The sequence below is a fragment of the Triturus cristatus genome, chromosome 9 (assembly GCF_964204655.1).
Source record: "Triturus cristatus chromosome 9, aTriCri1.1, whole genome shotgun sequence".
NCBI classification, from domain to species: domain Eukaryota; kingdom Metazoa; phylum Chordata; class Amphibia; order Caudata; family Salamandridae; genus Triturus; species Triturus cristatus.
Window position 1 is genome coordinate 1,039,927,462 of NC_140592.1, and position 24,164 is coordinate 1,039,951,625.

The 24,164-nt window shown below is 43.0% G+C and overlaps 1 protein-coding gene across 3 annotated transcripts in view; it reads right to left on the reverse strand.

Annotated features, from left to right (window-relative positions):
• Positions 1 to 22,788, reverse strand: part of RAD51 (RAD51 recombinase) — a 242,011-nt gene extending 219,223 nt beyond the window's left edge. Inside the window, exon 1 of one of the 3 annotated variants that reach the window (XM_085626852.1) lies at positions 22,678 to 22,788. The gene's annotated coding sequence lies outside the window, so the exon portion shown is untranslated. Of the gene's footprint in view, positions 1 to 22,266; positions 22,396 to 22,677 lie in introns of those variants that run through there. The other 2 variants (XM_085626851.1, XM_085626856.1) reach the window with 2 other exon arrangements.
• Between the last annotated feature and the right edge of the window lie 1,376 nt (positions 22,789 to 24,164).

Below are 24,164 nucleotides of genomic sequence, written 5' to 3' on the forward strand. Positions count from 1 at the left end.
GCGTTAGTGTGAGTCGCGCTGGGATTTGAGGATTGTGACAGTGACGTAGACGCTCCGGATTGGTGCGTTAGTGTGAGTCGTGCTGCGATTGGACAGAGTAGTGGTACAGTGGTAAGGAGAAACTAGTGAGACACGAAAGAAAGGAAAATGTATTACGATCCACCAGAAAAGGAGAAAAAGTCATGGTTTGGTAAAATTAAGAAGTGGTTTAAGAAGGACAAACCGATCATAACTAGGGAAGGACAGTTACTTCCTCCACCGAAAACCCCTGCATCCTTAATGATTGCGATGGGTATCATACCTGTATTTGGTTAGACAAATGGGTTAAATACACTGAGAAAGACGGAGTGTTGGCTTTCCCAGAGCATGGTTCATTTAATTTGGCTGTTTTGAGAAATTTGAGAGAGAAAATGATGAATTTAGAACCGAGACCTAGACCGACTCAATTCGAGGCTTTGATGGAATGGGAAGACGAAATGCATGACCGAGAAAGACAGAGAAATGGTAGAGGATATAGGTACCTGTTTGGCAGATCGTAGGGACATGAGACGCATGATGACCGAATGAGAAGGTGGCGGAATGCGAGTATGACTAAGGGTTTGTTTCCCGTAAGAACTGCAGGAGAGAAGGAAGGACGAAAGTGTGCAGAAAAGAGGCATAATGTGGAGTCGAGAGGGTACGGAGTGAATGAGTCCGAGGATGATGTTCTTGATGATATGTTCTATAAGAATCCACCACCATACTGACCAGAACCAGAAATATTAACTCCAAGTGCCCCAATAAAAGAAAAAGTATGAATCATAAAATCGGAACCAGAGTTCCAAGATTTAGGAAGAAACAATCCCATTAGAGAGGTAGAAAAGAAGTCTGGAGGAAAATTGGATGGATAAAATTCAGCAGAATTAGCAAAAACAACCCTAGAATTAATGGAGAAAATAAGAGAATTGACAAAAATTTGGAAGCGGTAACTGTACCAGTAACAATAGGTCCAGTAATGCCTATTTTTGACAAACATAAAGACAGCGAACATTGTTTGACCGTCCCTTATAAAAGTAATAAACCGGTTGAACAACCAAGAATGAGTCAGAGTGAGAATCCATGGAGACAGACTATGAGTATGATTTAACCGAATTTTTCAAATAACCCGTTTGTAGGTCAGAACTGTGCAGAGAAACGTATGACAATGATAGAGACGATGTCAGAAACACAAAAAGATTTTGGACAAGGAAATGTAGATAAACCAGTAGGATCGTCTACAGAGGAGTTGAGTGAATGGTTGAGAAGCTTGCAAAAGAAAGACAAGGAATCTCAGTCAATAGATGTAGCTAAATTACGAATGGTACTGGAAGAATTAATAGTAGGAACTATCCCGACAGAGAAGTTAAAAACCTACCAAGATGAGGAGTTGTTATTTCTGTGCAAAAGCGTAACATGGAGAGCGAAAAGTCTTCATGAAAGATTAGAGGAAGTGGCAAATGAGATGGGTATTGATATTGAAAAGGTAACAGCCTTACAGAAATCCTATCGAGTAGATTTCACCGAAAAAGACGTTGAAAACATGAATACCACAGGACGAATAGGTCAGATTAAGGATATAATTATTTTGTTGAGAAATTGGGGAGATGTGGACAAATGGAAGAGCAGATGGTATCGTAAGCGAGACGAAGTTTCAGACAAAACGTTTTCAGCTTATCCTGTAAGAGAGAAAGAGAAGGTTGTGACAGAATACCCTATGAGAGAGATTCCGGGAGGAGGATATGTGCATGTCCCATGGATTAGACAGGATATTTTGTCATTTACGAATGACTCCCCTCGACTGCGTGAAAAACCCGTCGAGTGGTATAGACAGGTGGACAGATTTGTGAAATTATCCAAAGTATTGTGGATTGATCTGAATAGCCTGTTTGACATAATTGTACCAGCAGATCTATGGACAGATGTAAAATAGTAATAGATTGGCCGACACAGGAATACCCAAGGGATCCTAAGACAGAAGCTCCAGACCCTGAGGTAATGAAGAAATACGAACAGGTTATGGCATTCCTGAAGAACAAGGTACCCCCTAAAGAGACAGATTGGGTGAAAATTGACAGAACACATCAGGAAAGCAAAGAATCAGTACATGCCTATTATGAGAGGTTAATCTTAGCCTTTAAACAATTTAGTGGAGATGAAAATTTGAGTGACAAGGATTTGAGTCATTTCGTATACAGATTTGTATATGGGCTTCGTCCAGAAATTGGTGAAATGATACAACAGCACACAGTAGATTGGCAAAATAAGAAAATAGACGAAGTATTGAGACATGCTAAATATTTCAGTGATGAAATTGAGGCAAAACAGCGAAGACTAAAAGAGAAGGCAATGTGGGCACAGGTAAAAGTAGCAGAGAGACAGGAAGAACAATTAGTGGAACAAGCTGGGTCAAAACAAAGATTTAATCCTGGGAAAAATAAAGGGAATATTGAGGAAGCTAAAAAGAAATTTCCGTGTCATAATTGCGGTAGGATAGGGCATTGGAAATCTGAGTGTAAGAATCCACCAAGTACTAATGATGAAAATTCATCCTTGAATCCACAGGTGCAGAATGAGGTGAGTGTTCAACAACAACGACAACAGCAGGGTGTAACACAACAGAATCAGGTGCCAAAACCACCTTTTCCACAGAACAAAAATTGCCAGAAGTATAGTAAGGAGAATGGATTCTACAACGAAGAACAGGTAAATAAGCCGCAACGCGCTAGCACTGCTTCGCAGTATTGGCTGCAACGCGATGAAAGCGATTCAGAAGAGGGTTATTGACGGTGCCCAAGGGAGGAAGAAGAGTGCGAACTTGGCGCAACTCTAGAAGTAGAACAGACAGGCCCATTTGTAGATGGAAAAGTTAATAATGAAAATATTACTTTTCTAGTTGATACTGGTGCTACTCGATCAACTGTTAGATCAGCTGATGTTAAGAATCTTCCTCTCTCGGATGAAACGATCCAAGTAGTTGGGGTCTCCAACAGACAGATTAAAACTTACCTTACAGAACCAGTGAAAGTTAGTATAGGGAAATTTTCTGAAATGCACAGATTCGTAGTGTGCGATACCAGTCCTGTGAAGTTGTTAGGTAGAGATTTATTGTACAAGATGAATTGCACTATATTTTGACTCCGGATGGAATAGCCTTTGAAACACCAGATGATGATGTGTTGTATAAAATGACATTGGCAAATAGAGAGAAAGAGGTTACAGGAACCTATGCTGTATTCAACCCTGACGAACTACCAAAATAATTGAAACAATCAGTAAAAGCAGAAGTTTGGGACTTCACAGGAGAAGATGTAGGATTGATGAGGAATGCAGATCCAGTAAAGATAACTGTAAAAGAAGGAGTATGTTATCCAAATGTCCCACAATATAAATTGACCCCTGAAATAATCAAAGGAGTTACTCCTGTGATTGAGAAAATGATAAAACAAGGAAGTTTGAGAGAAATAATGAGTAGTCCATGTAATTCACCAATAATGGGACTGAAAAAGCCTAGTGGGAAGTTCAGAATAGTGCAAGATCTGAGAAAGATAAACAAAATTGTTGTACCATGTTGTCCCATTGTACCGAATCCATCTGTGATTTTATATCAGATCCCTCATGACGCAAATTGGTACACAGTGATTGATTTGTGCCATGCTTTCTTTTCCATCCCATTGCACCATGACAGTCAGCAAATTTTTGCATTTAGTTTTGGTGAGCGTATTTTGGCGTGGTGCCGAATTCCACAGGGGTATACAGAAAGCCCCTCAATATATAATCAGCTATTGAAAAAGTCTTTGGAGAGTCTGGAAATGCCTGAAAATTCAGTACTAGTCCAGTATATCGATGACCTACTTGTGGCATCGAAAACTCGTGAAGCTTGTGAGGTAGACACAGTAGCTTTGGTGAATCATTTGGCAGATGGAGGACTATAAGTGTCACCATCAAAATTACAATTTTGTAAGAAAGAAGTCCAATATTTAGGACACAGCATTGAGAAAGGACACAGGAAAATAACCATAGACAGAATCGGGATCATAAAAAGAATGAGTCCACCAATGACCAAAAGAGAAGTGAGAATGTTTCTGGGAATGGTTGGATATTGTCGTCAGTGGATAGGCAATTTTTCATTGATTGCAAAACCTTTGGTACGACTGACAAGAAGTGATGTGAGAGATCCAATTGATTTGAACAAAGAGGAGTTGGCAGCATTCAAGAAGTTGAGAGAAGGATTGTGTGAAGCGCCAGCATTAGGTATGCCTGACTATAATAATGAGTTTGAGTTGTATTGCAGTGAGAGAAATGGATGTGCATTCTCTGTTCTAGTACAGAAGCATGGAAAGCTGTGGAAACCAATTGCTTACTTTTCATCCATGTTGGACCCAGTAGCTGTAGCCCTTCCTGGGTGTCTGAAAGCAGTAGCTGCTACATGTCGAAGTTTGGAACAGAGTGAAGGAATTGTGATGGGATACCCTGTGAAAGTGTTTGAGCCTCATGATGTGGCAATTCTTTTAACAAGGAGTCGTACACAGTATATGACGCACAGCCGACTGACTAAGTATGAAAAGGTAATTCTGGGTGCAGCAAATGTGAGTCTTGTGAGATGCGTGAATGTGAATCCTTCAACATTGTTGCCTGATGTAGAGCATGTGGAGGTAAGAGATGAAGCAGATCATGATTGTTTGGATGTACTTGATTTTTGTACAAAACCAAGACCTGACATAAAAGATGACCCTTTACCAGAAAGTGATTATGTCATGTTTGTTGATGGATCTTGTTTGAGAACAGATGATGGAGTGCTGAGTGCAGCATATGCGGTATGTACAGTTGCAGCTGTGATGGAAGCATCATATTTGAAAGGAGTAAGGTCGGCCGAAGTAGCTGAACTTATTGCCCTGACCAGAGCTTGTAAGATTGGGAAAAGTGTGAGAGTGACTGTAATAACTGATAGCCAATATGGCTACGGGGTGGTCCATGATATCGGCCAAATTTGGCTGCAAAGAGGTTTCCTGACCTCAAGTGGGACTCCCATTAAGAATGCTGAAGTGGTTGGAAAGTTGCTTGAGGCAATACAGCTGCCTAGGCAATTGGCTGTGGTAAAATGTGCTTCTCATAGTCGCAGTGGTGATAACATTGCCACTGGAAATAAATTCGCCAATGACATGGCACAGTATTGTGCACGAAATCAGAATTCAATCAATCGGGCAGAGGAAAAAGAATTGGTTTCTTGTTTCCCAATGTTTACTAACACTGTGGGAACATGGGATGAGGTAAGACAATTGCAGGAAGAAGCAGGAGAGGAAGAAGTAAAACAGTGGGTAAAAGCAGGATGTGCACCAAGAGAGAAAGATCATGTGTGGGTCTATCGAGATGGAAGACCAGTTATGCCTGATAGCATGATGTCTGCCATGGCACGGATGTATCATGGACAGAAACATATAGGGAGAGACGCCATGATTAGGTCTTTTAAACAGACTTGGTATAATGCCAAGTTTAGGCTTGTGGCGGAAAGTATTTGTCAAAGATGTCTAATTTGTCAGCAGTACAATCCCAGAAGAAAGACAATGGTGAGTCTAGGAACAATAGGTCGAGAGGGAGGCCCTTTCACCAGAATGCAAGTAGATTTCATTGAGATGCCTCCTTGTAACAGGTTGAGGTATGTTTTGGTGATGGTGTGCCGATTCTCCAGGTGGGTAGAGGCGTTCCCAACAAGAAGAAATGATGGAATGACAGTGGCAAAATTATTGTTGAGGGAATTTATACCTAGGTTTGGGTTCCCAGTAACAATTGAATCAGACAGAGGAGGGCATTTTCATAATGAGATCATAAAACTGATTTGTGAAGCATTGAATGTACGACAAAAACTGCATTGTGCCTACCGACCAGAGGCTTCTGGTGTAGTAGAAAAAATGAATGGTACTATCAAAAACAGAATAGTGAAAATGTGTTTAGCCACAGGTATGAAATGGCCTGATGTCTTGCCTCTAGTACTCATGACTATTAGATCAATACCAGACAGAACTACTGGTTTGAGTCCTCATGAGATCCTCATGGGACGCGCAATGAGACATGTATTTATACCAGTCAACAAGCTGATGACAATAACTGATGACATGGTATTGGAATACTGTAAAAGCCTGGCTGACGCAGTTCATTCTGTGTTTCATTAGGTTGGAGCGGATGCCACCACTCTTGAAAAGGAGCCAGCTCATGATCTAAGCCCAGGGGACTGGGTAAGGATAAAAGTACACAGAAGAAGAAACTGTCTGGTTCCCAGGTAGGGAAAAGCAAGGCAAGTCATCTTGACTACAACAACAGCTGTGAAGTGTGCTGGATTGAAGAACTGGATCCATGCAAGTCATACTTTGAGAATTCCAAATCCAGTTGATTGTAAAGAAAAGGAGTATTTTGATGAGTCAGAATCCAGTACTGAGTCAGATGACGGAGAGCCAAAAGATAAAGGAGAAAACTCTGAAAGGGGGGGAGACAGATCCAAGGTTAACTTTGGTCCCCAGAAGTAACTCCCTGAGGAAAAGATTACAGATTTCTGAATCCAGTTCAGACTCAGAGACAGAACCAAGAGCCCATTTATCCAAGAAAGAACAAAAGAAGAACAAATAAAAGGACAGTGGAGAGACAATAAAAGAAATCTGTGAGAAGGAAGTGTCAGATGAAGGATTGAGAGAAATTCCACCTGAAACAACACCTTTAGATGGACAGGTGCCAGATACAGAGAGAGAGGGAAAGATTATTGCGGAAGACCCCCGAGGAGGTGTAGGGAACTCCAACATCCAGTTAGAAGCAGGGACAAGTAGTCAGCAGGAAGATTGCGTGACGGAGATTCGAGGAGGGACAGAAGTAGGGAAAACAAAAGAGGAGGAAAAAGAACTCATTGAAGATAAAAATCAAGTTGAAACAGAGTCTGAGGAAAGCGAAGATGAAATTCCAGAAGGCCGAGTTCTGAGAAAGAGAGCTTGGAGAACTGAAAAGAATGATAAAGGGAGTTAACTGAAAAGAGCGGCCAAAGACGAGATGTGGCCAAACAAAATAAATAGACTGAGATATCGACTGACACGTGTAAATTCGCCAAGAGCTGAACAGGTGATTGAAGTAACGAGTCAGGAAAAATCGAAAGAAGAACAGACAGTAGTCAAAGAAAACAAAAGAACAAGAAAACCTAACCAGAAGTATAAATCACCGGAATGGACATATATGGCCCTGCCTGAAGTGAAGGAAGAGGCGGATAGCCAAGGATATCCAGAGGTGGTTGTACCGGAAGTGGTTAAGGAAGACGAAGAATCGGAAATCCTGAGAGTTATCTTGTCCGATATTGGAGAAGAAGCGGATATTCAGGACAACCTGTATGTTGAAAACGAAGGGAAGGTGAAAGATGATGAGATGCCAAACTGAATGAGACAAGGAAGTTACTGATGGAAAAACAATAAAATAGTGAAAAAGAAAAAAACTGGTAGAACCACGTAGGTGCTTAGAAGCCTTGGGTTAGAAACTAGTTGTGTAGTAGAAGAGGCTAAGTCAAAAGACACGGCTCATTTTAGAAAGATGGCAAACATAGAAAGTAGCAAAAGTAGATGTACCTTCCTTAGAAGATGGTGCAAAATGTGTTGTTGTTGTACAGGATTATTAATGCTTCTTTGGAGTGTTCTTGCTCTACTAATTTCATTTAAAGTTACTGTAGATACATTAGAAGGACATAGTGATAACATAACTAATATAGGGAAAGTTCAAAAGGTAGTTCCAACTAGAATAGATAAAAACTATTTACATAAAGACAGGTCAATAACAGATTTTTCTAACAATGTGTTTTCAAAATTGTTGTATGAATATGTAAAAACAGTGGACGTAAGGGATTGCTACGTATGTATGCAATTACCTGCATCTGTATCTGAAGGAGTAACTTATCATCACCTTCCTGTAACATATGGAATAACATGTAGTGTAATAGCTAGTTTATTTTATCAAACAGGTAAATTAGAGTATTATTTTTCAGATGTAGATACTATATTTTCACAAGTACCAGCAATTAACAAACTAAATAAGGTAAAACCCGCAAAGGTATTAGGTGAATTTTTCTTAGTGACTAAAGAACTAATCTTAGAATATATATTTAGAAATAATTTGACTTGCAATTTAAAGAAAGAGGAGAAGACATTTTTGGATATGGTTGAAGAAAGGAGATTGAAAATGCAAAGGAAGGTTTCAGAAGGGAAAGTGGAGAAAACAGCTTGGGATGTAGAAACGGAGAAACATTTAAGAGGGGAAACGAGTCTAACTGTGGCTTTAGATTGGCCTCAGAAAGGGAAATTGTGTATAAGAAGGAATCAGACGGCGTATGACAATTATTTTCTTGGGAATAGTGAGTGCCATGATAAATACCGCATCATGGGAGGATGGGGATTTAAAGGTGGAAGAGATCCAGTCTTTCCAGGACTGTATTTTATCTGTGGGAACAGGGCATATTATCGTTTGCCAGACCATTGGTATGGCACATGTTATGTTGGCCTGGTTTTTCCAAAGATTTTTCACATGGTTAGAGGAGAAAATGGTGTACATAGTTTAGGTAGTTATTTAGCACGTAGTAAGAGAGAATCTTGGACTGAAATTGTGGGTGACATTTTTGGAGCACTGATACCCGCAGTGGGAATATCTCTGAATGCAAACAAAATTAGAAAACTTTCAACAGTAGTGGATCGCTTGTCAACAAGCACCGCTGGAGGATTCTTATTGGTAAATACTGAAATGGTTGCCATGCGTGCTATGGTAATGCAAAATCGACTTGCCCTTGATATGTTATTGGCAAAAGAGGGTGGAGTCTGTGGAATGCTGAAAGTTCAACATTGTTGTACTTACATTTCTGACGAAAGTAGAGATTTGAAAATTTATATTAAGAATATTACAGAATTGCATAACGAAATTGTACCTCTGGAGGTTGAAGGTGTTTGGGAGAAGATTGGTAAGAAAATATCAGCTATTAAAGACTTTGTAGTAAAATTAGGTAGTACATTTATAGGTAAGATATTATTTCCATTAACTTGTGTGATTACTTTAGTATTAATAATTAGACTAGGTTGTATTTGTTGTAGAAAGAATAAAAATCAGAAAAGAATAAAAAGAGAAAACTTAAGGAGAAGGGATGAGAAACAAGAAAGAGAATTCGAAGAAAAAGAACTAGAAGAATTAAAGGATAGCATGTATAAAACAGCAAAAAAAGAAGAAACAGGGGAAACTGAAATATGAACGAAACAAGAAATCAATTTAAAAATTCCGTAAAAGGGATACAAAATTTTAAATTAGTGTGGTGATATAATCACCAAAGGGGGGATTGCTGGAGCGGGTAGTACAACATTTTGTATACCCCCCCTCCCCCATTCTGCATGTTTATATTAATCCGAATAATCAATTAATTGTAATATTATTAATTTGTTTGAAGTGATAACTCACCAACTATATTAACAAAAGAATTACACGTGGGAATTGCACTTTGCATGGCTATATTAATTGTGAATTAACTTGAGTACGCATATTAATAGTAGAGAAACAAGAATATTGCATGTTATATGTTGCTTTGGTGATGTATTTGTGATTTGTGCTTTATTCAGTGAGTATAAACCGCTCTGAGTGTTGCTTCTGCTAGATAAATACACACACATATGGGTATTAGCAAGGGGATAACATTTTATTAGCCATTTCTATGTTTTAATTACGTTTTTGTGTTTCTTTTGCTTAAGTTGACCATTTCGGCCTATACAAGATGGCTGAACGAGACATTAAACGTGACTGCCCTGACAACACGAGGTTCTGGGTGAAGTGTGCAGGCGTCACCGCCAGCAGCAGTGGCCTAGACCTGACCCCGGGAGAACATGTACCCTCCAAGGACGCTCCGGGAACCCATCCAAGACAAAAGACAATGCTTGATTTAAAAAACGGAACCAGCAAGTGCGATGACTTCATATTGCGGACTATGTAAGAACTTCACCTCGCGACCCCAAGTTGACCAATCCGGACTCTCTAAACCCCGATCTTGATGCTTTTTGATATTATTTGCATTATAAAAGTAGGTAGGAAATTAGGATAGAGATATACGCTGACGCTACGCTGACGGTCTTGCTCTTCTTTGACGAACTCGATTTCCTGATGTTATGCTGACGGAGAGGACGATGACACTGCTGGACAGCTGTTATCCTGAATCTTTGAGAGAGTGAATTGCGGCCTAACTTTGCTGAATAAATTCTTCTTTGACTGATTGACTAAGAGGACGACTTTAGCCAGAATAGTTAAATATGATGCTCTGAAATGCTGATGATGATTTCTAATTTTTCTTGCAATTAATTTAGATAAAGAATATTTGATTAATTGACAAATGTGTTGTGTCGATTATTTGAATAAGAGAAATGTGGTAAAGAAGTAATGTGTAGATAGACTAGCATTATTCATTAAAATCATAAATAGCAACTAAATGATCCATCTCCTTATGAGAGGGATATCTTAGAAGTCTGAGGGCAATGTGTTTAAGGGTAAGGTAAAGGTATTCCTCTCAGGTCAGCGTTGGGAAGCGTATTTTCCCTCAGAAAACAGATCAACGGAGTGTAAGTATATTGGTGTTATGGGCCCCACCAATGAATGTATTTGAGTGAATTGGAATACCGAGGTAGTTGGTCTGTGCCGAAGGGGGAATTTGACGTTCCGCGCTGCAACAACCGGGCCACGCCCACCTTGGTGACGGAGTCTCTGACTGACAGACAGCAAGCAAGCATTGAGCAACAAAAGATCGTGAGCGGAGTAGTCAGTGCGCATGTTCGGTTTTGGGCATGGTCATTTTTACGACCAGCCTGAACATGCGCACTACTACTAGCCGCTGCCTTCCCCTTAGGAGAGTGAGGGACCGAGGGTTGCTTGCATCAATCAGCAGCCCCATAGTCCCCCCGGTCTCCTAATGGGCGGGGGCATCTCTGCTCTAGCCAATTCTGTTGCTGCTAATGCAGCGTCTAGATTGGCTGAGCGTGAGAGACACCGCGCAGTTGCAGCTAGTCTGAGGGCTGGGTGTTCATCATTGGGTGCCGCGCATGGGTGGCACAGCACTGCCGCACTGAAGCGGTATATGGCCAATCACTGTGTGGCTTATGTGAAGCCATACACAGTGATTGGCCATTTCAGTCGTGATGACCATGACTGACGTCACCCCTGGTGAAGAAGATGGTGGACCGGCTGCTCAAGGGATATGACATCCGCCTCAGGTCGGATTTTGGAGGTAATCTTGGCGGGATGGGAGCTGCTGCGGGCAGGGTTGCTTTAGTTGTTTAATGTGCGTGTGAGATTTTGGTAGGAGGTGGCTTGCTCTGTGTGCCCTTTTCCCCATTGGGCCATTTCCATCGGAGGGGGGTTCAGAGTTAAGCTTGGCTTAATGTGCAGGCTGTTCTAGCTTCAGATTGGATTCCCATTTGTTTGCCATTATTGTTTAGCAATTGGCTGCATTATTCACCCTGTGATGGCTCTGCAGCAAGCTCCTTAGTTTGTCGCCCATCGGTGTGCATAATCCCCGCGGCTCACCTTTCGGATAGTCACCACGGACTGAACCTGCTGGTCCACGCTTTCACAAATGGCCCCTTTAACTCCCTGTGGGCTTCCACTTTCCCAGAGTTGGGGTGGGCATTGCACGCACTGTTTAATCCATGATTTCCCCCATACCCTCTACCACCAACTATGTTCCTGGTCTATTAAATACACTTACAACGCACTGTGATCAGGGACGACCCCTCCCCTCGCGCCACCACCCCTTCGCTCTCCACCTTTCATAACATCGTAGACACGATAAGTACATTTTTTCACCATGCAAATCTCTTCTTCTGCGTCACAAAAGGGTGCTTCGGTGTTTGCTATTTTGTGTGATTACTCATATCATCACTATTATACCATCTCTTAGCTTAACCTAATGTGTTGGGCTTTCTGTGTACGTTTACGTTTAAATCGTGTCATTCCTAATGAGATATTGCCTATTCTTAGATTTCCCAGATTACAGAGCTTGGCCAGCAGGGGATTTCAGATGATAGTGCCAGTTCCTGGGTTCTGTTCTCAGCAGCTGCGGTGCAAACCTAATCTTCCCTAGGACGGGAAGAGCGCGCGCACACACGTCAGTTTCATATTTGCATACATTTCTGATTTCATTAGACCCGAGAAATACATGGTTTGACTCAAATGGCAAAGTTAGTGTAGCCTTCTTATCCTTTTCCTGATTTGTGTATAATTAATGCCAAATCCAATTTTGGTCTCTAAAGACACGTTGATTCTGGCGGTTTTAAGAAGTAAGCCTTGCAGCATGGTCGTCCTGTGACTACCTCAGCTGTGCATATTGCATTCTGCTTTTTCTCAGAGCCATTGTCTGTCCACAGATACGGTCGAGAGAAGTGTCATATATTGTTCCAACCGCGAGCCTGGTGATAATGCACATAATGGGCTCAACACTTCATGTTTTATTATTTCTTTTTGGTGCACTTCGTTGTTCCACTAGCTCCCCCGCACGCTTCGCGGTATTTGTGCACTGGAACGTATCTTGTGTGCCTTGCCTTACACCTGCAGTAGTGCATCAGCTGTGATCTCGGCGACACTGAAACCCAACTCAAGTAGTTCCCACTCCTCTCGGAGCACAGCCTCAGGGGGCCCTGGTTGTGTTGGGAGTGCTTTTCAGTACCGGTGCCAGGCGCACTTTATGGGTCATGCTGCGCTCATGAGCGTGCACTTGCCTACATCGAAGCAAGTGACACACTAGGAGCTTCGCATCACCCAAGGGCTGCTTAGCACTGTGGAAAGCATCTTGTAGAACCAACCTTCCTGCTGCTGCTCACCAGGCTGACAGCTTCACCAGCCAGAGGCCTCACTCTTCCGATTTACATCAAAGGTAAGGTAATATGGCTTTGAAATAGGGGATTGGTATATGCATTTATTAGGTCTCGCCTGACCCAGCGCATGCGCTGGTCTGGCGAGACTTATTGAGAGGGCTCCAAAAAGTGCTTCCAGGCCAGCCTAGAGCTACAGTGCACGTGCGCGGGCGCGAGCGCCGCGCTTTACCGCGATTACTTTCACTTTCGCGGCCGCTTTGATGTTTGATGCGATCGCAATCACTTTTACTTTTGCAGCCGCACGGCCGCTTTGCATAGCCAATAGGTCTCGCTTTTGGGACCTTATAAGTATTTAGTTATGCAACTGTTGCATGGCTAAACACTTATAAGGCCCCAAATGCGAGACATTTTGGCTATGCCAATGCTTGTCCTATTGGGGTTTTATGCAGATTTGTTTTCAGGCTTTGGATATACAACAAAATGTGTTATTTGTAAAATGTAGTGCTTCTTATGCATGAGGATACATGCACAGCTCCAAGCAGTGAACTGCACCGCCTAGTTGTGCTTTCAGAGTGGCTCGTTTTTAGCTGCCTCTTAAATATGGCTTTAAGCGCAAAAAAAACTGCAAAAACACGGAGGTTTCTCAGAGATGATTTGCACCTGATCACCTGTTCAAAGTAGATAATTCAGGATGAAAACCCATGCGTTTTTGGCTATACAGTTGGCAATTAGCGTTCAGGACTTTATTTTGTGCCCATTTATCATTGCACATAGCCCTCTATGGGTGTGTGCAGGAGCATAGACCTACAGAATGTTGGCGTGTATAAGCACAAACGTGTGAGTGTGCGTGCTGTGGGAGGGTGGATGTGTTTTGGAGGTGCGCGCCTTTCAGCGTGTGTGTGAAACAAAAGTGGTCTGTACAAGGTACGTAGAGTAATGGGTGACAACTGCTGTATTGGCACACACGAATGTTAGTTAGTGGTAAATTAACATCGGTAGCATAACATTTCCGGAACTTTCATATGGGTTTGATCTGTACTTTCGGGGTGGTCCATCAGGTGCGCAGCCTGCGTGTTGGCCTAGCCAGTCAATCGTGACGGTTCATCACAATCTAAATATCTTGGTGTCTTAGTGCGTCCCATCCCCAGGCCGAACCATTTCTAACTCTGCCAGTCATGGGCGTGGGGCACGCAGGAAATGGATGGAATTAGAAGGGTGTCCTGCCAGGCGAGGTAGAATCTCATTATGTTTCCGGCACCACAGGGAGGGGAAGTGCAGAGGTAAAACACCCTGACGTGGCCCGGGCATGTCCGAGCACATCTGAGGTCATGAGATGTTACCTGCTGAAAAACCCGTGGGAAATAGCATGGGGCTCTGCTTGACTATGTATGGCAAGTAGCACAACTGAGATTAGCACATGGGCAAACTCTGCCCAACTTTGAATCCCGGTTTAGCCGCAAATAGAAGTTTGGACCCTAAACAGACTTAGATGGATATTTGTAATCAGAGCAAAGGTTTAAAGACTCGGAGCAGCACTGGTAGTGTCTTCAGGATAGTGCAGATTGTACAGCAGAGGGGCATGGCTGCAGATTGACACCTGTGGTAATTGTACAGAAGAGGGGCATGGCTGCAGATCAGGGTTGTGGTGCAATGGCAGAGCTGCTTGTAAGGGTCGGGGACGTAGAGGAATCCTGGAACAGGACAGATACAAAACCGAAAGTCATTTTATTTTGTTTGTAGCGCGATAACATCAAATCTGCAACTCTCGGTGACTGACCAGACCACGAGACATGGGTTGAATATTTATTGACCTGAATGCGCGGTTTCTAACCAGCCATATCCCATTCAACTACCAGATTTCAGTTGGCCGCATTATATTTTTTTAGTCTTGCTAAAGAAGTAGTTATTGTCCCGTCTTGAGAATCTGCAGACGTAAAACACGAAACACGCTGACTGAACCATGACAATCCTTCATATGCAAAGATGTGATACTGTCAAGCTAACAGAGAAGACAAATAAAGAAAAGTCCTTTTGTTTTACAGCCTGCTTTGTATGTTATTGTACTGTGATTGCTTTTGCATGGTGCTTACTAACCCTGACTAAACTTTGAAGCACTTTGTGGCAGGTAGCACCCTACTTCGTAGCCCATTGTCCGTTGTTAATCGCGCTGTTATATATATATTACAGTAACTGTTAAACAAATTAATGCAAGAAGATACGGGGCAGTTTTTAATGTGTTTAATATTTCAAGACTATATGTTCACACTGCTTAATAAGCCTTGCTTTATCGCTGCATTCATTTGCTTTAAAATGCACCATTTGCCAATCTTTTTTAAATTTCTTTCTCAGGAGAGGGACTCTCCCTAGACCCCAGGTTTGTTCATTGAACTTGTTCAAGTGTTTTCTATTGGAAAGGGTAGAGCCAAAGCAGTCTTGCTTAGTACCCTAGCCCTCTTCAGAAGTCAGACTTGCTTTGCAACCCAGAAATTCTCTGAAATAATATATGAGTTTTCTTTTATGAATGTCTAGAAGATCTGAATGTTTAGTCTATTTATCACAGAAATAGTGATGAAAATTGCACCAAAAAGATGCCAATTTTGAAAATATTTCTTCACGGGAGGAGAACCCCCCCGAACCCCTTTTATTGCCGTCAGGCTCGTTTGCTGCGCTCGCTCGCATATGTTGATTTGTTCTGCGTACGCTCACCAGTTTCAAATTCCACCAGCCGCCACTGGACTGTATGCTTGGATCGCTGGGGGCGACACAGATGGTATGTTTAGCCCCTGGGTGTGATACAGGTTGCGATTCGGACATTTAGGGAAACAGATTTGGCCCTGGCAGATTGTTGTAACTTGTGTTTGCATAACTGGGGCCTGTGGTTCTTTAAATATTCCTTTTTTTCGGCAAACTATTGTTATTATCTTTGTCCTGATATTGACAGACTTTCAGGCTCACTTAGTCCTGTGTACAACGCAGAGCTTTCCCGGGTCATAGGATAGCATGCACTAGGAGCAGCCTCAGCAATTTTTGACAAAGTCATAATTTTGTCACTGTCAGTTTTTTTTGTGTTGGTTGCTTGGATCGCTGGGTGTGATACAGGGTGTGATTGTACTAGTCACTTGGACCACTGGGCGTGATACAGAGGGTACCCTAGGCCCCTTAGTGTGATACAGAGTGCAATAGTTGATGAGCAAAAGATTAGAATAGTTTCATGTAGTACTAATGGCATTAGTAATCAGAACAGATCCAAATTCATTATAGCATGGCTGAAAGAATTGAGGGCACAGGTAATCCTACTTCAGGAAACCCACTTGAAAGCTTCTGCTAAGCTTCCACGCATGCCACAATGTATATCTCAGGCATTTTTTGCATCAGCTAGTGCCCCAGTTCTGGGGGTTGCAATTTTATTTACTGATACATTTGATGGGGAAGTTATACAGGTGGTGTGCCATCCTAAATCTAGATTGATCAGGGTTAGTTTGAAGTTTTACGACCACGTTATTCATTCAATCAGCTTTTATGGGCTGATCAAAGATGATGCACCATCATTAGACAAAGTGTATGACATGTTGGTACCCCTCACGGGATGTATTCTTATTGGAGGCGATTTTAATCTTATTGAACAAGTGGGGTGGGACTCTTGTTCAAACAAACATCAGAATCAGCCAAAATCAGCTCGGGTTTTGGCAATTTTTTAACAAGATTTTGCACTAATTGATTGCTGGAGAGCGGACTACCTTCCAGACGGGAATATACCTGTTTCTCCAAACGTTTTAACTCTGCTTTACGATTTTACTATTTTTTTATATCTTATAATTGGCAAAAGGTAGGGTCTGAAATTTTGTCAAACCCCTTTTCGGATCACTCTGTCCCATACGTCGATGTTAAAATATGTCACTCCTGTATGGTAAGGCCACGCTGGTCTTTCAACAAATCCTAACTGACACAAGAGGGCTGGATTGTGACCATGTGCACTGGATTGGTGGAGTTTTGGCAGTGGAATGCTAACACCGCAGCTATTTACTCTATTTGGGGAGCTTGCAAATCATCTACTGGGGGGAGATCATATCTTACACTGCTCAGAGAAACGGAGCTAGGCGTGAGGATATTCTGGCTCTGCAATCTGAGCTTGAGCAGGCAAGGTGCTTAGATGCCAGGATATATCTAAGGAGAGATTTGCCGAGGCCAGCCAGCAGCTTCGTAAATATTACCTCTTTCGGGATATAGTGAACCAGTGCCCCTGTTTTCAAAAACACTAAGAAGAGAACGAGCATACTGGCCGCCTTTCTGGCATGGCCATTAAAAAAGAATCAGAATTTGAGAACAATTGAAGTGATCTGTGAAGGGGCTTTGAATTGTATAGTTTCTGACCAGATAGGAAGAGTGTTTGTGGAGCATTATGAACAGCTCTATACCTCGGATTGTAACCCTTCACCTCATGAAATTGATACCTTTCTTAAATCCAGTGTACTCACCTCTCTCAAAAATGATATACAAGTAATGATTGAGGCGCCCATTACACAGGAGGACATTTTCAAAGCAATAAAGCTGCTTCTGAGTGCTAAAGCTTACGGCAGCGATGGCATACCATCCGAGTTTTATAAAATCTATGATGCTCAACAGATCATAACATTTTTGGTAGTTCTATTTAATGATTTTTTAAACGGGTGTGAGGTTCCTGTGGAAGTTACTGAGGCAGTGATCGTTAGTTTTCTCAAGAAAGATAAGCCGTCAGGACAACCTGGATCTTTTTGCCTGATAAGTTTTTTCAATTCTGATTATAAACTATTTGCCAAGATAATCATGTTAAGACTTGCCCCTGCCGTATCTTCAATAGTACATCAAGACCCCCCCAATTTTTTTTTCTGGGTAGAACGTTATCAACCAATACAAGCTTTTTTAGGTCTCGCGCCTGCGTTGCACTGCACAACAGTGCTCGCGCAGCGCGAGACCTTTAGTGAGTGAAAAACGGGGTTTTAGCACTGACCTAGGAATTGCACACGCTCGTGCGTGTGCGATTCCTTTTGTGCTACCCCATTGGCCTTTGCGTGCGTCTTTTTATAAAAGACTGCACGCAATTGGCGAAAGGCGGGCGCGTTGCTCCGCCCACGGCCTATTTGTGTCTATTACGCGCTTGGTGCGCGTAATTGACACCAATAGGCCATGTGGTTTCAATTATTGTGCCCAGACATGGACGCGATAATTGAAACCACGGCTCGTTGTGGCGGGCGCGCACCACTCGCGGGCTTTTTTTGTTTTTGGATCCATTTCACGGGGAAGCAAGTAAATGAAAGGAACCGTGTTTTGTTTGGCGCCACTTTCACCCGGCTTGTTTTTATTGCAGTTGTCGACCTCAAAATGATGAAAGGATACCTTAGCCCTGTCAGAATCTCCACCTGGAACATGTGGCTTCACGCAGATATCAGGCGCTTTACTCACTGAGCTATCCTACCAGCTATGCATAATCCGTACAAACGCAAGCCTTTCTCAGATAAGAAATGGTCACAACGAAAAACTCTTAACGTAACTACGAAATAAATAAAAGAGGTGAATATAATATTATCAACACATCAGTGTATGTGATAATAGACACTGCAACCGAAGGGCCGCTACTACAGGTTGCTGATTCGCACGCACGTGCACATGATATGTTAATATTACCCAAGTTAATTGTGTGCCCTTTATCGACATCAGAAGGATAAAAGACTTTCGTCTCGCGATTTGTTGGTTTCGCACAGATCTCTGCAGCACGCACCTGACTCTCTGAACTACTTTAGCAGGTGTGCACGAGCTATCACGACCCCCAAAGTAGTTTAGTAACTATAGCAGATCAGACCTTGATCAAAGTAAAACGAGAAAAGCGACATTCAGAATCATCATAACCTACCGGGGGGCGTTGTATCCGGGGACCCCTCGCCAATGCCGCAGCGAGCGGTGCACACGTCCCTCCGCCCCGGGTGTGAACCTGCCCTCCCGCGGGGAGCGGTGCGACCCACCCTCCGCCCCCGGGCCGCGGCTCTCACGCCCAGTCCGGGCGGCTGAACACGGAGCCCTGCAGACAATGGCTTTCTGTCTGCCTGCTTCGGCCTGCCCGGAGACTTTTTTTCTAACTCTAGCAACAACAAAACGCGACTTCCTGCCCGGGTCACTACTTCCTGAAAGACTCGGAAGGAAGACAGTTAACTACAGTTTACTAACACAATGAACTCTAATATTGGCAACCTTCTCCTCCAACTCATGGGCACAGTTATCAATGGCGCAGCAAGTGCAGTGGCGCCGGGGCCCAAGGGTGCATACATGCCAACATTTAAGAACAGCCAAAGGGAAGATTTCAAACAAGCATTTGCAATGCAATAGGTCTCGCATTACTGAAAGTTTGAGCTATTGGCGTTGCATTATTGTTTGCAACAGCAATAGCTCAAACTTTCAGTAATGCGAGACCTATTGCATTGCAATTGCTTTTTTGTATCTTTGGCAGTACCTCTTTTGTACCATGTTCCTATCTCTCCGAAAGGCATGTAGTTCTGAACTTGTAATAAGGTTCCTTGGCAATCCAAAGTATGACCAAACCAGAACTTCGCATTGAAATGGCTAGACTGGATTAATATTGTTCAGAGACCCATAATTAGTATTTGTTTGAAACACTGTAATTGATACGCAGTGGTCGAAGTGGGGGGGAAAAGTAGGGGAACTGTGGGCGAAGAATCAGAGGGCGGGAATAACCCGTGGATTGGGTCAGTGGGCGGAGTCAGAGGTGTGGCAGAAAGAGCAAAATATCCCAATTTTAAGTATTTGTTTCCCATTTCACTAACAGGTTACAGCTTATTACGTTATTTAATTTAACCAATGGATACACATGTTTATTTATGGTTTGATGTGAGTTATTGACATTAAAATACATTCCCAAAGTGGGATACGTTTCAAATCACAGAATGTTCCAAATATCCTGAAAAGTGGAATCTCAAGCCATTTGTCTCCCAGCCATGGAGTTTCTGTCATCAGCACTTCTCCCTTTTTCCACAAGAGCAATTCAAACATGAATGGCAAAATATCCTAGTTGTAACTGCAATCACTGAAGTGCACCTAGAGGAGAAACTGCCCTCCTTATTCTTTCTGTTGATGCAGTCACAAAAGTGCATCTATACGACAAACTGCCTTTCTTTTTGTAAATGCAATCACAGAAGTGCATCTCAAGGACAAACTGCCCTTTTCTTTTTAGGTCGAGCCTAGAGCCAGAGTGCATGTGCTGCTCTGCAAGACTTGTTGTGGTGGAGTAACAAATAGAGGCCCCCCAATCTCTCCGCCCATATTTGCCTTTGGCTTGTGTCATTGTCTGGCCATAGTAGTGACTGGCCCCTTTACTTCGGTTGTTACACAGTACGTGTTATTTAGACTTTGAGCACCATTTTCTTTAATAAAGTTCTCCTACTTCAAGCAGGACATCCTTTGGTGCCTTATTTACCCCCCCGCCCTCCCTCCTGTTGTCCGTGCCTTCTTCTCCCCTCCTGCCCTCCCTTCCGTTGTCCGTGCCATCTCCCCAACCCCCTGAACCTGTCCGTGCTTTCTCCCCGCCCTCCCTCCCGTTGTCCATGCCTTCTCCCCCCGCCCTCCTGTTCTCCGTGATACCAACCATTTGCAATGCAATAGGTCTTGTGTAAATGCGAGACCTGTTGCATTGCAAATGCTTGTTAATATAAGCAATAGACTATTTTTGCATTCACAATATTGAAGCAGCCATAATTATGTTAGACTCCTAAAAGGCGTTCGACCGTGTGCAGTGGGACGTCCTTTTTATGATCCTCTGGCATTTTGGCATTCTCTCCAAAGTGGTCAAACTGTTGAGGAATGTCTATTCGAAGGCTAAGGCAAAGATAATGGTAAATTCACAGTCGGCAGGAGTTATGTCCATCTCTCGGGTATGCGGCAAAGGTGCCTAATGTCACCTGTACTGTTTGCTCTTCTTGTCGAACCTTTAGCTGCAGCCCTTACACATGACCCGGAGATTCGGCCACCACTGCCAAACGCTCCCAAGCGGAAGTTATTTGCTTATGACATCACTCTGTATTTGGCTGGAAATAACTGTAACATAGACAATGCCTTTTGCAGAATCTAATAGTTTTTGGAGATGGGGGGGCGGGGGGGGGGAGGGTATAAGATCAATCAGGCCAAGTCAGAGATGCTTCTTTTCCATTGTGTCCCTACGATTCTTCCTATAGAGGGGCAGCAAAATTTCTCTGCATCCCACCTGTAACATATCTAGGTATCTTTACGTCTGACGATATTGCTGATTTGTTTGAATTGAATTATTCTACCACTCTTAGTATAGTTTGCAGACTCTTGAATAAGTGGCAGAATTTGCTGATATCCGTTATTGGGCGGGAGGCCATTATTAAAATGTCTATTCTCCCTCTATTTAGTTTTCTCTTTTCCAGTGTTATTATTTTGGTTAAACATGCATTTCTTTCTTGAAACAGATCAATTGTTGCGCAAGTTTTTATGGCAGGGAAAAAAACCTGGGACGAAATTACAGACAGACGCTCCAGATGTCAGTTGCTGATGGAGGGCTAGCACGGCCTTGTATTCGGAATTATTATAAAGCCGACTTCTTTGACTGGCTTAATCGTGCAGCAGGAGGCTCCCTCAAGACTTGCTTTTACTTGCAGTGTGTGCTGAGTGGACAAGTTGGGCAAGTACCGATTTTTTCTAATAATCCCCAAGGTGCTCAAGCGCTCACGGTATAAACATTTACATTGTGGCAAGGAGATTTTGACAATTGAAGGCAGAATACAGTTTACATTTGACCCATCTCTCTATACTTTTATCTGAAAATAGAATAGTAGGCCTATCTCTTCAGAATAGGATTATTAGGAAATGAGATATGGCGGGATATCAGGTTCTTGGTAATTTTTTATTGGGAGGGCAAAGCAAAACATGTGCACAGATAGTGGAGGATAAGGAAAATGACACGCCCAATTTGATATTCTCCTTCCTTCAAATCCACGAATACCTTCGGACCTCCCTTCAGACAGCTAATACCGCCAAATATCATATTAGTAGAGCACATTTTGGAATCAACCTAGTAGGGGTAGGCAGTTGGTACCAATTGTTATATTTGTATGTTCACTAGTATACTGCCGTGTCAGCTCTCTTCTCAATTTCACAACTTTTTGAAGGGAGGATGGACCATACAAGTTGGGAGCGATACAAACTCATGGCTCATAAATCCATACGTGGAGCCAATTTTAAATGCGTGGCTTTTTTTTCGAAATGGGCCTTTAATTATACCCCATATTGCATTAGCTTAATGTATTTGTCCGTGTCTGCTAGTTGCTTTAGATGCGGGCACATTTGCGGGGATTGGGCCGATGTTACGATTGGGGGGACTCTTCTTGTAACTTACCAAAGTTCAGAGAAGCGCCGGTGCTCAGCTTGATACTGGTCCACTTCTGTGTTATTCATTGTGGGTGTTGCTTGCATCCGGGTTGGGTGAGGGAATAGAACCGCCATTTTGAGAGGACAGGTTAGCGGGCTAGTTTTTCTGCTTGGGTTACCTTTAAATGTGCCTGCAGAGGCTGCCGCGCAGATCCATTATCTCCTGAGGCTTGAGCCGGGAGACGTTTTTTTGCACTGCTTGTTTGCACATATCGATGTTTTCCTTGATAGGACTGCCCTGAAGGTCCGTTTTAGTTTTGATGTTTTTATTTTTTGCTGCTATTAACTATAACTATTGCTGCTATTTGCTTTTAGCTGAATATGCCTTGCTGCTTTTAAATTCAATTTTACGATTCGGGGGACTCTTCTTGTAACTTACCGAAGTTCAGAGAAGCGCCGGTGCTCAGCTTGGTACTGGTCCGCTTCTGTGTTATTCGTTTTGGGTGTTGCCTGCATCCGGGTTGGGTGAGGGAGTAGAACCGCCATTTTGAGAGGACAGGTTAGCGGGCTAGTTTTTCTGCTTGGGTTACCTTTAAATGTGCCTGCAGAGGCGGCCGCGCAGATCCATTATCTCCTGAGGATTGAGCCGGGAGACCGTATTTTGCACTGCTTGTTTGCATATATCGATGTTTTTCTTGATAGGACTGCCCTGAAGGTCCGTTTTAGTTTTGATGTTTTTATTTTTTGCTGCTATTAACTATAACTATTGCTGCTATTTGCTTTTAGCTGAATATGCCTTGCTGCTTTTAAATTCAATTTTACGATTGGGGGGACTCTTCTTGTAATTTACCGAAGTTCAGAGAAGCGCCGGTGCTCAGCTTGGTACTGGTCCGCGCAGAGGCGTAGCTAGAGCTTGTGGCGCCCGGGGCTATCCCTCAGGTTGCCGCCCCTAGGGGAGGGGGGGGGGGTTGCTGGGGAAAAAGGACGGCAAGCACTTGAAAGAGGACCGAGAGACACGTAGTATCGCCGCTAATAGTTACCTCGATCATGCAAGTTACATGCACATACATGACACGGTCCAAGGCTACACAGTTGAATACACCGGTGACTGGCAGTGACTGGCAGTACAAAAGAGAACACACAGACTGCATGATCTATCTGGGGACTCAGAAAAACCGCATGTGACATCCATCAGAGAGCTGCGTGAACAATTACCTGGTAATCCCCTCAGCACAATGCAAACATGCACATACATGACACTGTTCAGGGATCCATCATCTACAGCTGACATTAAATGACCATTCATCATGGTCCCCCCATTAAAGCAGTGCACTTTGTGATCTGCATGGTACATGTTCTTTGCAGCAGGCACATTAACACTCTGTGCTACCTTTCCAGGAGTCAACCCTTCCACTAGACAAAACTCGGATCTCTCTCTAGGAAGAACATTAATCATCGAAGTTATCATGACATTTTTATTGTTTCAGAAAATTGCTGGAGGCCAGGAAGGAGGCAGCAAGTTTTTTTAAAACCATAATATATTTGCAAACACTACGCACCCACCCAAAATAGGTACCCAGTGCGGTTACACCGTTCGCACCGCCCTAACCTTCTCAAGGTTTATGTGACCTCAGTGACAGAGTCACAGTGACTGGAACACTGTTGCTCTAGGGTGTGCTGCTTTGTAGGCCTGTCCGCAAGACTGGAGATGAACTTCAGTATGGATTGTGGTGGACAGGCCTTCAAGGTTAACTCACAATTGACACCACTAGGGTACACCTGCTTGTGCTAAGACATCAAGCCTTCTAAGGTCTAGTGGGGCCTTGTAAGGTCTAGCATGGGAATATGCTTCCTCAGTAGAGTGGTCTGGTGGACTGGTCATGAAGGCTGAACCCAGTTCCCCAGTTCCAAATTCGACAGCTCTGG